Source organism: Periplaneta americana, chromosome 8, assembly GCF_040183065.1.
Source record: "Periplaneta americana isolate PAMFEO1 chromosome 8, P.americana_PAMFEO1_priV1, whole genome shotgun sequence".
Classification (NCBI taxonomy): domain Eukaryota; kingdom Metazoa; phylum Arthropoda; class Insecta; order Blattodea; family Blattidae; genus Periplaneta; species Periplaneta americana.
Window position 1 is genome coordinate 9,409,166 of NC_091124.1, and position 15,352 is coordinate 9,424,517.

Consider the following 15,352-nt stretch of genomic DNA (forward strand, 5'->3'; position numbering starts at 1 on the left):
TCATCGTGAATTTGTTGTAGAAATTTCTCTTTTATTTTTCTAACTAATCTAACGTAAAGTTATTATAGGCTACTATACTTATTTAAATACAAGAATTTCTCTCTCAATTTTCTAATAAAAATGTATTGTAAATTTAGCCTATTATATAAATGATTTAACACTGGAATTTTGTTCGCATTTTTTAACAAGTTCATAGTGAATTCATTGTACAAATATTGATGGTTTGATTTAAATGATTAGAAATATTAACTCCGCTCTTATGTAAAATGCAAATTTTATCCCATGTTAACCACAAATTCAAAGTGAATAGATAATAATAATAATAATAATAATAATAAATTATTCGAATTTTTTTATGACGGGTATGCATTAATGTTAGCAAAAACCGACCTCTGCGCCCAACTTGGTTTTTGTGCAAACTTCAATCAGTTAATGCGAATAAAAGCATAAGTACACTTTCCATCGTTTCCAATCCTTCACAGACACATTATCGGCACGAGGAAAGAGTCGACAATCCTATAATAGTTAGGGACTTTCGCGCGTGTCGCGTTGCATACGATTGTATCGGACGTTTAATAAAACAACGCTTGAGCGGCATACAGTTCCTATTGCTCTGATGATATACGACAGCTCACGTAACAAGTCTATAAAATATTACCAATTAAAGGAAAAATCTCACGACCGTAAAGGCAGCCTGTGTCATCACGAATCAGTATCTGTGGGCCTACGAATTCTAAATACTTTCTAAATATGCATGTGGGAATTTAACGGCGTTTGTTCATAGTCGAAAGTCAAGCAGAAGCGTGACTTAGTAGAAAACATTGAGAGGACCAGTCCATGCCGTTTAAGAAAGAAACTGGGGGGAGGGAGTAAACTCTTATTGTCTGGATATTAATATTTTCGTAACAGATCATTACAACCAAGTCAAATGTACTAGGAAGTATCTGCATCAAAATCAAAACAGCAGTATTAGTAAATACAAATCATTTGTAATTGTAATTGTCTACAAATTTTTGAAACTTTTTAGTGAAACTCAAATGATACAGTGAGAAATATTGTGAAAGCCAGTATTTTCCAACCAGAAGTAGCCTAATGAGTGACGAAATATTTACGCAAGTTATAATTTCATTTATTAACTTTTTTAACATGCCAACCAAGATCATAATACAAATGACACGTTAACACAATAAAATAATACATTTGGGCACAAGGGAAAGAGACTTCAATATTCTGATATAAAATAAATTGTCTTCTTATGCCGTTCAAAGAGGCACGTTAAGATAACAATATCAAAAATTGACTCGAATATTATACTCGCTTTAAAGACTTCGAAGAGAAAGAGAGGATCCAATTATTGTCGAAAAATTGTATCTTCTCATGCCTTTCATAAGACACCTAAGACAATAGTCGCAGTCTATGGCGAGTCCTCGACATCACTTCATTTCACCCCTTTGATCTGATTACCTGGTTGGATTTTTTCCGAGGTTTTCCCCAATCAAAAGGCAAATGCCGAGTAATCTTTTGCCGAATCCTCGGACCTTACCTCATCTCACTATATCTCGCCAAAATATTGTAAAAAATTGCAGAAAACTGTAAAATATTGTAGAAAATTACTAAATTGTAAAACTGTAAAAATGGTAAAATATTGTAAAAATTGTAATTGTAATATTGTAAAATTTTGACTTGTTCCACATCTTAAAGCTTCATTGCTCATGTAAGACTAATGAATGAATGAATGAATGAATGAGAAGCCTGAGATTTGAATATATATATATATATATATATATATATATATATATATATAATTTTTTCTAGCAAAAATAACTGGATTTAATGCTTAGGAATCTCGACGAACTTAAGGACATGAATTTGCGTTGCATGCTTTCCAATAGAGTCCATTACGGTGAAGGAATAATTCCAAACCGGGGACGAATATTAGTTTCGATCTGAATCGTGCAAATAAAGTGTTATAAGAGAATCAATTGTCGAAAAAAAATAAGTTATGGATCTTATTAGAACTAATATTCTAGTTGAATGATTATACTGACTTGTTTGTGAAAATAGGTTTACTGTTCAAAAGCACAAAGAAATCTTTGGCATGATCAGTATGCTAATCAAGTTTTAATTTTACTTAAAATAAATACAGCAATAATAACAATACAAAATCACTACAAATTCAGTAGAGAAATATGATTCCTGGGGGAAAGAAATTGGAGAAGGTGGTGAACGATAAACTGAAGGTGAGAGAAGTCTCTAGTTCCTACAGGCTACATTTAGCGCCTATGAGCTCAAGTTAACATAGTGTATACAATAATAAAGTTGTGCATATTAAATTAAATAAAGATTACAAAGAAACAAAGACATTCAAGAATTAAAAATATAATATACAACCTTAGATGGTACGAGTAAAACATAAAATATTCTACATGATCGGATATCCCGTATATTGAAAAGCATAAACTAACCGAGCGAGGTGACTCAGATGGTATCGTTAGAAATTCGCATTCGGGAGGTCTCGGGTTCAAACCCCGTTGTTGGCCAATCGGACTGTTGTTTTTCATAGTTTTCCTTAATCACGAAAACAAATGCCGGATTGGAAATTTACATAGGCCTACCAAGATTCAACACTGAATCACCAATATCACAAACATTAAAACAAAATCTAAATCAGTTACATGAACACAAGCCCTCTATAACACACCACAATGGAAAAGGAAACTCAACAATATTATAGTCAACGACCTACTGATATACCCAAAGATCCTACACAAGCGATATGACTATAGATGTTAAGGGGAGTCTGTACTTCCATATCTTACAATGTTAAATTCCTCAATTTTGGATACACATTTCTCAGAAATTATAAGAAATACAAATATAGACAAAATATAGGGTATAAAGTAACATACCTTTATGTATAGAACCGGTTAAATAAATTTAAAATTCCACGGAGCGGTTGGCAAAAAAATATAATTGATAACATTTTTTGCATAAAGAATTACTGCAAAATATTATTATTATTATTATTTTTTGTTTTAGCTGAAGATAGAAATAACCTACTGTGTAAAATGCCATCACATTGATATTGTATATTAATTTCAGCCTTCTGTGTAGAATACTTTCTGAGAAAAGTGCACCAATGTAACAAAAAATAAGAAAGTGCAGAAAAATGGTGCCAAAGTTTCCATATCTTGCAATGTTAAATTCCTCAATTTTGGGTGCACTTTTCTCAGAAGTGATAAAAGATACAAATGTAGAAAAAATAGGGCATATGTAACACACATTTATGTATACAACCGGCTAAATAAATTTGAAATTCCAATCAGCGGTTGGCAAGAAAAAAATGTTTCATTGATAACATTTTTTGCATTAAGAATTACAATTATTTTTCTGAAGATAGGGCTAAAAGCAATTAGAAGAAATAAAATCATAATATCGTTTTACACATATTAAACTACCGAAAAACGATAAAAACCAAAATTTAATTTTTTTTTGTCAAAATTCGGTGTACCCTCAAAGCGTGTATAAACCTAAATAAAATTAACAAAAAAAACCTATAAACCGATTGATGAAATTAATGTAGGAGTCAACAAAATGCAGATTACTACAGATTCGTACCATAGCCTATACATACTTCAGAATGATGTTACACATCTTAAATAGGTTTTCGTCTAAAAAGTTTATGATTATAATTTTAAAATAATGTTCTACTGGATAACTAGATAAATAGCAGGATGACCACAATCGTTAATCACGAAGGCCTGTTTAGTTGTTACGCAACAATGCTTTACTTCAACGCATCGAACCGTCGCGTCGGATGATTTGTGCTCTATCCGTTCAACATCGGGTGATGTGGAGAGACAGGCGGCTTGCACGACAATGGGGCGAATTCCTAGAGCTTGGACGCAGCCCAACTGAGGTCACAAGCCATTTACCACAGCGTGGCCAATGCTCTAACCTGTGGTGACGAAGGGATAACGAGAGCTTCGATTTTCCGTTCGAAGGATAAAGCTCTCCTCAGTTACGAAACGGAGTTACTCGAGGAAAGTCAATTTAAAAGTTATGGAGAGGAAAAGTGTACCACTTTTTACTTTCTTCGCAAGAGACTATCCCAGGATCCATGGCGAAACAGGAGTCGAACACTTAATTACGTCTCCGAACTGCTGGCAAATATCTCTGTCCAAAGTTCGCAGACTCCGCAAAAGAAAGAAGTAGTAAGGAAGCCGATGGTAGCATCTCGGTTGCGATGTAAAGGTAAGATGTCGCGGTTAGTAGAAAAAATACACACATCTACAAACACTAGGCTTCACAATTAATAGGCAGTGACAATTAACACGTGCCACCCACTCACGAAGTATTTCGTCGGGTCATGATAATTGTCAGTCCAACACACGAGTGAAACAGGTAAATAAAAGAAATGAGATGGCGGAACACAAAGACACTCACGGGCGACCAGCGGCACACATGACTCGGCGCGGTCAGGTCAGGTCGGGTCAAGTCACAACAATAACAACAAATGCGATCACACCACAACACACCACAGCACGCGAACACACCGCGTCCGGGCTACCAACTACTTACTGGCCGCATGAGAACAGCAGGGCCTAGCATGCATTACACCCCAAAAGTTCCCAAAAATAATTGTCAGTTTCAAAATAAATCTATGCTATCCTGGGAAACCGCTTTGGTGTGTGCTCTTACCTCGCGCCGGCTTCGTCGGGCGGTCCAAGTCGCTGAGGCCCGCCGCGGAGCGAGCTCGGCGCTGCTCCAGAGTCCCCCTCCCCGGCGCCGCGCGTCCCGCACGACGGCGCACGAACATCCCCGAGCACGAGAACGACTGATTTGTTTACAGCGAGTATTGGAGTTGTCAATGTCATGATTGGGCTCAATCCAAATGTCGGGGCGACCAACTGGCCATCACAGTCGGCTCTGCGCCTACGAGGCGAGCGCCGCCCGGCTTCGAAATGCATTCCACCCATTTTGAGCCCACTTTCCTTCCGAAGGAAAAACTGTCCGTGTGCATGCCACAACCCTCTACAAGACCACAACTATAAAGTAGCTTATTAATATTAAAACCTGCCTTAAACGGACCCTTCATTACACGGAAATATTTTCCGGCTGCGTGACTTAGGGTTGAAAAACATGTTAAACTCCCTCGATGAAACGGAAACTGTCTAACGCGGAAACGAAAATCTTTATACGGAAAAAAAGGCACCCTTGACTAAGCCTGCCAGAAATGTCACACGAAAATTTTTATTATCGACTAGCCGTACCCGTGCGCTCCGCTGCACCCGTTAGAAATAAATATAAAGTAATCACATAATTAAAATAGGACGTTTGATCCAGGGAACATTCGTGTTTGATAGAAGGATAAATCGTTTAATATGTTACTTAATTTAAATTGCATCCAAATAATTAAAATGCGATCATTTTGGTCCCGAGACCACTCACTGGTGCAATGACAATTCCTTTAACATGTTTCTAATTTTTATTACATGCAACCATAGTTTAATGAACATTGACATCATTTAGATTTAATGTGTATACTTTATTTTACTTGTTACAGGTTTCCATTGAATTATGGTAATAACTTAATTTTAACCCTTCTTTTATACGTATTCAGTAAATGGCGTTTGGCCCACTATGGTTCTGAACCCTTCAAATAACTCTTATTATATAATATTACATTACATTACATATATTATATTACATTACATTATATTATATCAGAAGTTACTGTAATAACATTATAGCATTATGTCCATCTAGAGAAACTACACTTTCCAATGGTGAAATAATAATTAATTATACAAATCGGTTAATTTAGCTTCCGATATTACTTCATACAAACACAGAAACATTCTCTGTAGGCTATCTTTCATAGCTTTCGATTGTTGCTATCCAAGGCCCCTTATAGACGAAGTCATTTGTTTTTTATTTCATTATACGGCCTTAGATGGCATTTATTTTAATTTTAAAACTCATTTATCTCATTAAATATCAGTCCTATCAAAATTCTTCAAGGAATAAAACTTATCGCAAATTATTTTTCAAGAAACTTTTGTTATGTAACATTTTTCACAAAAATCAATAATAAGCGAGATATTTCGATTTATTTAATTCAGGCCCCCTTATAACCCCCCTTTTAAATAATGTATTTTGAATGCCATATAGCCTAAAATCTAAGTTACAACGAACATAATTTATATTCCATTTTTTATCGAAATCCGTTCATCCATTATCGCGTGAAAAGGTAACAGACAGACAGACATACAAACAAAAAAGTCAAAAAAGCGATTTTCGGTTTCAGGGTGGTTAATTATATATGTTAGGACCAATTATTTTTGGAAAATCGAAAATTACCAGAAAAATTTCGGCTATAGATTTATTATTAGTATAGATAATTTTTTGTAAGAAAATTGAAGTTAAAAGTTACTGAAAAATGTATAAAATAATTAACAAAAGAAAGAACACTATTGCCTTATTCGTGCCAATTTATTTACATCACTTCACAGTACTTTGGACTTATCTTTTTTGTCTAACAGTTCCCTTCATACTGTACATAGTTCATTCATGTTAGCTAATTTCAAAATCAAATATTTGCAAACCTTTATACAAAAATAAACAAAATTTCAACACTAATTTATAAAGAAAACATTAGTTAGAGAAATGATTGAATTTTACATTATGAAATAAAGTTTGAAATAAGTAACTTTTGCGAGTCCCAACAAAAATTACGGGGACTCCGGACACCTCTGCCAAAAAAGGGGGCAGTCACTTTTTTTACGGGACGTGTGGTAAGCTTGCCACAGACATTCTATAGAATTTTAGTTTCAGCATACCACAAATAAACCATTGTATTCAAGCATAGTTCATCTGACGTGAAGCATTTTACGCTCGATTACAGCCTACAAGTTCAAACAGGTATCTGGCTGTTCTGACTCGTTATTCGAAGAGGAGTTGAAATGTGAAGCTAGGTAAATTTCCTTTCTCCTTCGTAGTTCTTTGTTGCTTGTTGCTCTGTTTACACAATTTTGTACTGTACAGTAATTGCCTCTTGTTAAGTACATATCTCTGTTCTTCTCAGTTCCCGCGCTAGTCATCTTTGGAATTCAGATTTTAATGGTACAGCACCATCAGTAATATTCATCTATGACTACCTGTACTAAAATTCAATTGTTTGCCCCCTTCCAGAAATTTTACTCAATAAGGGCTCTGTGCCCACATGTCTTACTTTAGTCTTGCAGTTGTTATGTCTTCAAAGACAACAGTTGTGCTTGTTCTTAATATAGGGTGCGTCAGAAAGAACGGATGGATTTCACAGGGCAAGAAAATTGTAAGGATTCATCAAATCAAATATTTATTGTTATCAACAGATTCACCAATACATGCAGTTTATTTATAGAATACAACATCATCCATACGATGTCCTTGGCTTTCGATACAGGCATCGAGGCGTTTTCTGAAGTTCGCCGTCACTTTCACAGTCATAGTTGGTGGGATTGCCGCGATTTCTTCACGAATCGCCGTCTTCAGTTCGTCCAATGTATGTGCTTACTTATGCCTTCAAATGGTCCCAAAAAGGAACTCGCAGGGCGCGAGATCTTACCGTAGCCTCGGACAATCTCAGTGCAATCGCATGTTTGCAGGCTGACGGTTGAGGTGGCCGGACAACCTGTCTGTCTCCACATTTGCAGGTGTACACGCGCTCCGTGTTCGTCCAGGTGATTTCTTCTTTAATGTTGAACCTGTGGTACGAAATGACGCCACCCACCGCAAAATTGTATTCCGAGTTGGAATCCTAGCGTGACGTCCGATGTCAAAATGAGTCCTGAGTAGCGATCAGACTCTTCATTTTTCAAAAATGTCTCTGCGATGAAAGCACGTTGTACACCAGACCAACACCATGTTCTCAACTGAAGCTGCATTCTCTCGCTGACCCAACAGTCGTGGTCAAAGAGTTTGTAATACTTACTAGAGACACATACCCGTGAGTGGCAGGCAAGAAAAATGTCACAAATTGAACCGACTAGCATCCGCCATTAAAGGGAGTGTTTGCGGCGCGAAATTCTAAAACAGTACCACAATACATTGATGTAGCCTGGTGATAAACACTGTTTTAAACATCTTTTACAAAGGATGAGTCGTGATGAAATAAACGTGAATGGCAGAGGAGCGCTATATTTATCAGAGTATTATAATGGCGATATTCTAAAAAAATAAATTAAATCACCATATACACTCGGGATAAGTATGTGAAATATTGAATAATGGCAATGTCAACATTAATTTTCAGTATTACTAGTATTGTTTTAAAGACATAATAATGGATATTCACTGTAATAAATATCTATATGATCTATATTTCAGTCCTTTCATGCAAAGGAAGAGAAAAGTATATGGTGCTTAGAAAATATTTAGTGATGAAACATGAGATCATAAAAATTCTGGAAACTGATTTAAAATATGAGAATAAATTTTATCATAAAACAATCTATTCATTGTGTAATTGATGACCACCAAGTTAGAGGTCAGTACCGACTTTTTAATACAATTAGTAGCGGTAATAGTAGGCCTAGTAGTAGTGGTAATAATAGACCTAGTAGTAGTGGTAATAATAGGGCTAGTAGTAGTGGTAATAGTAGGCCTAGTATTAGTGGTAGTAGTAGGCTTAGTTTTTGTGGTAATAGTAGGCCTAGTAGTAGTGGTAATAATAGGCCTAGTAGTAGTGGTAATAGTAGGCCTAGTTTTGGTGGTATTAGTAGGCCTAGTAGTAGTGAGACCTAGTCAGTGCTAGTGGTAATAATAGACCTAGTAGTAGTGGTAATAGTAGGCCTAGTAGTGGTCATAGTAGACCTAGTAGCAGTGGTAATAATAGGCCTAGCTAGGCCATCAGCTATATTTTCATTATTTTTTTTTTTTGCATTTAATATAACCAAAAATTAGAAGTACATGCTGTACAAAACGGAAATTACATGATTAATTCATTTATTGTGAAACAAAACAGTTTTAGATAGATATAGCCTGCGAATTTTCTTATGCACTCTGCTATTATAATCCACTGTAATGTGATGGCACCTAACCCTTACATACACTGTTGAAATCAGTCTTATAAACCTGATTAATGTGTTTCTGGAAAAACTTTTATCCAAAAAAATATTCCGACATTCTGTAAACACATTCAAAGGAGGAACTGCATTTGGAACATTCTTCCAAATATTGAGATATGCATGCTTTCCTGGGCATCCTACAATAATAGCTATGTTCGAACAAATATTTGCGGCGCAGTATTTCACCATTTTCTTATTATTTCCCTTCAAGTGTACTTATATTTATTCGAACTCCTCAATAAGCATGAACTGCTTGCACTCCCGGCGAAGCATCAACTCCCTTTAATGGAGGCCGAACAGCGGTTCAATTTTGTACGCGAAACTAGCGCCGTTGGTGTCTCTAGTTATATATTACAAACTCTTTGGTCGTGGTCCCCCTCACTCTATCTCTTCCCTCGCTGCGTATCGATAGTTTGAAATCCATCCGTTCTTTCTGACGCAAACTATATGACAGGAAAAATGATACATGCCAACGAGTGAGATAAATTGTCTGTTAAGCAGATCATGAAGATATTTAACGTTTGTAAAACTCAAGCGATTCAAAAGAAGCAAAAGGACATTTTGAAGCTATGAGAAAAGCTGTGTTAATGAAAAAATAAAGAGAACTTAAGAAAACTGAAAACGAAGGCATTAATGAAATACAGTAGTGTGGGAGTGGTCTGTCAGTGTCAGGGCGAAAAATAACCGCGTGTCGGTTATAAGAAATGCAAGGAAGATACTTATTTTATGCTTAATGTGATTTCTCAGGCTAAAGTGTTCACGAAGAGTCTGGCAGACAAAAGTGTAAAATATGTGCAGAAAACCCTACTTTACTACTGGAAAAAAATTATGAACAATTCCGTATTTTGTTTTTTCTGTTCAGTGTAATGTTTGCATGTATTCAATTTCATTCACAGTATTCTGCCCAAGGGCAGGTCTTTTACTACAAACCCAGCATTCTCCAGTCTTTCCTATTCTCTGCCTTCCTCTTAGTCTCCGCATATGATTCACATATCTTAATGTCGTCTATCATCTGATTATATCTTCTTCTACCGCGAACTCTTCTCCCGTTCACCATTCCTTCTAGTGCATCCTTCAGAAGGCAGTTTCTTCTCAACCAGTGACCCAACCAATTCATTTTCCTCTTTCTGATCAGTTTCAGCATCATTCTTTCTTCACCCACTCTTTCCAACACAGCTTCATTTCTTATTCTGTCTCTCCATTTCACACGCTCCATCCTTCTCCATATCCACATTTCAAATGCTTCTAGTCGCTTCTCTTCACTTCGTCGTAATGGCCATGTTTCTGCCCCATACAATGCCACACTCCACACAAAGTATTTAACTAGTCTCTTCCTTAGTTTTTTCTTCAGAGGTCAGCAGAAGATCCTCCTTTTCTATTAAAAGCTTCCTTTGCCATTGCTATTCTCCTTTTGACTTCTTGGTAGCAGCTCATGTTACTGCTTATAGTTGTGTTCAATTATACTGTGAATAAATGAATGAGTCATTTTATTTCATCTGAATTATGTGTATGCCCCTGGTTTAATTATTATAATATACCTCTACTAAACGGAAAACTGGCTTTAGCGGAAAAATTTCTCGGTCACTTGCGATTCCGTTAAGGACAGGTATTACTGTTAATAATAATAATAATAATAATAATAATAATAATAATAATAATAATAATAATAATAATATTCTAATCTGTACAGAAAATTGTTACCATAACAGATATATTCTGTAGGACCATAAAAGAATCTTCAGTAAATTCTTCTAGCAGCAGTGCATATTTCTGTACAGATTACTGTGCACATCACTGTGGAATCCCGGCTACCAAGCCACTCAACTGAGTGCGCTCCTAGTATAATGGCAATTGACTTAATAAAATGTCAACATACATGCCCAACTTGAGTCAGGCCATAAAGGCAAGAACACTGGAGGGGGGGAGTTCGATCCGGTGCCGTGGATTAGACTTAGGCGTAGGTCAATGGTGAGAGCGCTTGGTGCGTAAAACCAAGGGCCCGGGTTCGATCCCCGGCGCCGGAGCGAATTTTTCTCCTCTAATATTAATTCCGGAAGTTATGTTGTCGACAATGCAAAGCTTCAGAATTTTTGTTGCCAACATCGAAAAAATAAAATATAAGGATATCAAAAATAGGCAAGTATATTGTCTCCTGATTTGTAACATTGATGCATAATCCAGCATATCAGGATTCAAAACAAAAACATCGCAGCAGGATGACGCTAAATCGCTTCTTGACTTGGATGGTTTTGAATTCACTGGCTGAGTGACTTGGCCCGTTTTGTTGCACGACTCTATATTCTGTGATCTGTGATACGATGACATGGCTGATTTTATAGCAAATTCTTGTTTCTCCAGATAGAGATACACTACTAAGCCTACTTTCTGTTTATAATTAAAATCATTTTCTTAAATTTTGTGATTTGGCCGGTTTTGATACTAGATGCCTCATATTAATACAGATATTTCTGACAAAATATGTTATGAATAGAGCACGGATGTTAGGCAAAATCCCTTTTTTAAACTGAGTGTATGTATGAAAGACCTATTACAGATAAATACGTTTCCACACATTTGGGGACGATAGGCCCAATTTTTATCTTGCCTTTTTTGCCTATTTTAGCTTACGTTGCCTATTTTAAGGTTGAATGCCTTTTTTTTTAGCCTTTTTACGTCGTTATTGTACATTTTCTATATTTTTAATGTATTTAAAATAAACCGCACATAAATTATATCAAAAAACAAAAAAGAACGGTTGTACAAATTAAAAATATATATTCACCTCACACAAATATTTGCAGAGAATCTTCTCCAGCAATACATATGTTTCCAAGAAGTCGTAAACTTTTCTCCCTTAACGATTCCATCTTTTATGTCACTTAACAAAGATGTCTGAACAGTATAACCCTCAGTGCTCATGTCACTTCGGGGTTTACCAGCGAAAGAAAGAGGATGAGGAAAGTATTAAAAGCAAGTCTCCAGGTCCTGTTACTGTTGTCGCTTGCACGCACAAGTCACGCGTACTTTGAAGTCTCTAATCCCTTTCACACCCCTCTTTTTGAGACAATACACAGTCGGTTTTTCCCTATCTCTGAAAGAAAATAGAGACAGTCCTTCTGAAATAAGTTGTTTTAAGTTTGCTCCAATCACTTCAGTAGAAGTAGAAAGATCTTTTTCCACCATGAAAAACATTCTCTCTGACAGGCGGCTCACTATGACAGTTGACAACTTAAAAAAGCATCTTGTTGTGACATGTAACCAAGGAAAGAAAGTACCGAATGGGATAGTTTATCAAGTATTTGTCTATTTTTTTTGTCTGTTTCCAGGAATAATAAATGCCTATTTCAGTGCCTATTTTTACTATTTTTAGTGCCTAAGTGCCTGCCTATTTTAACCAAAATAAATGCCTAAACATCCGGGCTCTGCCTACAGATAAACACATCTGAGAAAATACATTAGTGTGGACAATGTAGAAATATTTTCACTGGTAAGCTACACAGATGCAACTGGAAAATACTTCAATTCGGAGAAGTAATAGACTAATACTGTACTACATCGTAATATTTGGTGTCTTGAATTCTGCCTCAGAAGCGCAGATTTCGCTGTCCAGCGCCGACTCGACTGCAGTTTTTCGACGCTCGCACTGGCTCTGCGGCCGTTGTTTGATGTCGGAGGGGGTGTGAAGCGGCATCGACGTTGGTTATCAGATACAATTAATTTCCCGAAAGCCGATGAACCATACTGCCTTTGTTAATATGTTGTATTAAGTTCTTGTACACGCTGAACCGTACAACTTCCATTTGAGTAAACATCTACTGCAGTGAGTTCGATTGGCCTGCTTGGCGCTACGCTGGCATCACACGGCCTGTGACAGTGCATCGGAAAGAAAACCGACCACCGCCCTACTTTTCAGCCCACTTGCCTTCCGAAATCATCATCCAGTGCTTATGCTTGTTTCTAGTTCGTAACTTTGGCCAGTCTGCCTACGTCTATTAAATCTTATATCTTCAACGGTCTTGTGTTCAAATCTCGTGAAAACTGGTACTGTTGGATTAGTGAAAATGTCATATTTGAGTGTAGTAAGCTCTTCAGATTGAAATTCGAGAGACATTAAACGCAGAAATAGTAAAGGAACATATGAGGCGCGTAGTTGCAAAATCAGATACATCACTTTTTTTTTTTTTTTTTTTTTTTTTTTTTTTTTTTTTTTTTTTTTTCGAAAATGGGTTAATGTTACATTTCATATCTTCATATGATTCTAGACCATACCTGCACAAACAGCGATCAAGCGCGCTCTTTCGGAGCGGGAGAGCGGTGTTTACCGCTCGCCGAAACGGAGAGGAAGATATGTCAGAATGACAAAGACTTGCTTAGGTAGAGGAGAGGGAAACGACCATTCAGTTATCTAGTGGAGTGCAGTGTGTAGGCCTATTCTCAGTAACTGTTTCACGTTGCTTACCTATTGCTACAGTACAGTATGGAGGAATCTAAAAGACGGAACATAACATTTAACATTTAACGATTTACAGCTCGAACTTATTGATTTTCAATGTGACGTAAGGGCTAAAGATCGTTTGAATAATATTACTAGCCTGGTTGGATTTTACAAGACTAAACATTAGCAATAATATCCACGACTACACAGGCTGGCTGTGAAAATGATTGCTCTGTTTGGCTCAACATTTATATTTGTGAGCAACTGTTTTCTATAATCAACTTTAATAAAGGCAGACATCGAACATCTGTAACTGATGTTTCATTACAATCAGTAGGCTAGGTACTGTTCCTTTCAGCTGCCAACAGCATAAAACCTCGTTTTGATGTACTGATAAAAAAAAGTATAACAAAATGATATTGTACATTCAAGTAGCTATAGAATTTCTATTACTTCTGTAAAATAAAATATATTTATTTATTAATTAATAATAGTCCAAGATAGTTTTGCAAACACTGAACGGGAATTCATTTCATAAGCACTCGTAATAGTACTTCCTTTTGTGTACATTTTGTACGAAATCACCCCCTTCTTCCAGTCCACCCTTATACAGAGCGCAGCTAATATCTGCATTCCGCTCATGAGCTGTGAGCCGGCTCGGAGAGCGCAAACCTTGTGCAGGCCTGTTCTAGGCCTACAACTGCTATAGCACTGTTATGCTCCAAAGCCAGATACATCACATGGATTTGTATGATGAAAGAATAGTATTAGTTGCAAATCCCTGGCTCCTCGCAAACGTTTTTCCTTCATACTGAAAAATTATGTTTTAGTGATGTATCTGATTTTGCAACTGAACGCCTCATATGACAATCCAATCATAAATTACCATTGCATTTTGATGAACAAACAAATTAAATTGAAATATTTACAGTATGATAAATAAATCTAACCCAGCTTCGACTTCTGTTTTCTTTTCGGGAAGGAGTGATATTTCAAACATTTCTTATAACTGCCAACTGATTATATTGCAGAAAAAATTGTAGTTCATTCACTATACGGTAGTGACATCTACTGACAAACAAGTAGTCAATTTATTCTTTTTTATTTTGACAAGATATATTTCTGCAGTAAATGCCTAATTGTAGAAGAGCATTATTATCGAATAGAAATAAAACTGTCAAAAGACAAAATTGCAGAATAGGACAAAGGTAGGCCTAATTAAAGCGTTCAATAAATCGCACTGATAACTCAGTTGGCAGACCGTAGGATTGCGAAGACTTCGGACGATGATGAATCTCGATGACGGCGGAGTCATATTTCTGGTGAACAAAGCGTGATTGTTTTTCTCGGGGTTCTCCAATTTCCCTCCACATAATCTTCACTTAAATATTCATTACCATCATTTTCTATAGTATTTACCCAAAGCGGTGGGGCGTAATGAAATATTGTCAGATGGCATGAATCTGAGGAGGCGTAGAACGCTCTCGGGAGGTGGAGGCGCAGTTTAAGGGATTTCATAAGACTTCTGTACCCAAGTGGCTGAATCAACAAATGAAACCACATATCTGAGTCACGATATAGGCATATATTAAAACAAAAGCGGCAGTTCGGACTCGACAATCATTCCTAAACAAAGTGGTACGGCACAATAAGCCTCGGGGTGCAGCACTAGCCTTCGGGTCCCTCCTCCTCCTAATCATAATAATAATAATAATAATAATAATAATTTTATTCATTTTTATTTCATTATTATAATATTAATGTGCTGGTCAACAGCCATAGGCCAATAACAGCCCAGCACAAGTTC

At 36.5% G+C, this 15,352-nt stretch overlaps 1 protein-coding gene across 10 annotated transcripts in view; it reads right to left on the minus strand.

The window, feature by feature from the left end:
* Window positions 1–15,352, minus strand: part of Mef2 (myocyte enhancer factor 2) — a 409,979-nt gene that overhangs the window by 150,889 nt on the left and 243,738 nt on the right. The window contains exon 1 of one of the 10 annotated variants that reach the window (XM_069832387.1): window positions 4,702–4,842. The exons of 7 other annotated variants lie outside the window; for them this stretch is intronic. The gene's annotated coding sequence lies outside the window, so the exon portion shown is untranslated. Of the gene's footprint in view, window positions 1–4,351; window positions 4,587–4,701; window positions 4,843–15,352 lie in introns of those variants that run through there. 2 more of the 10 variants (XM_069832386.1, XM_069832389.1) reach the window with 2 other exon arrangements.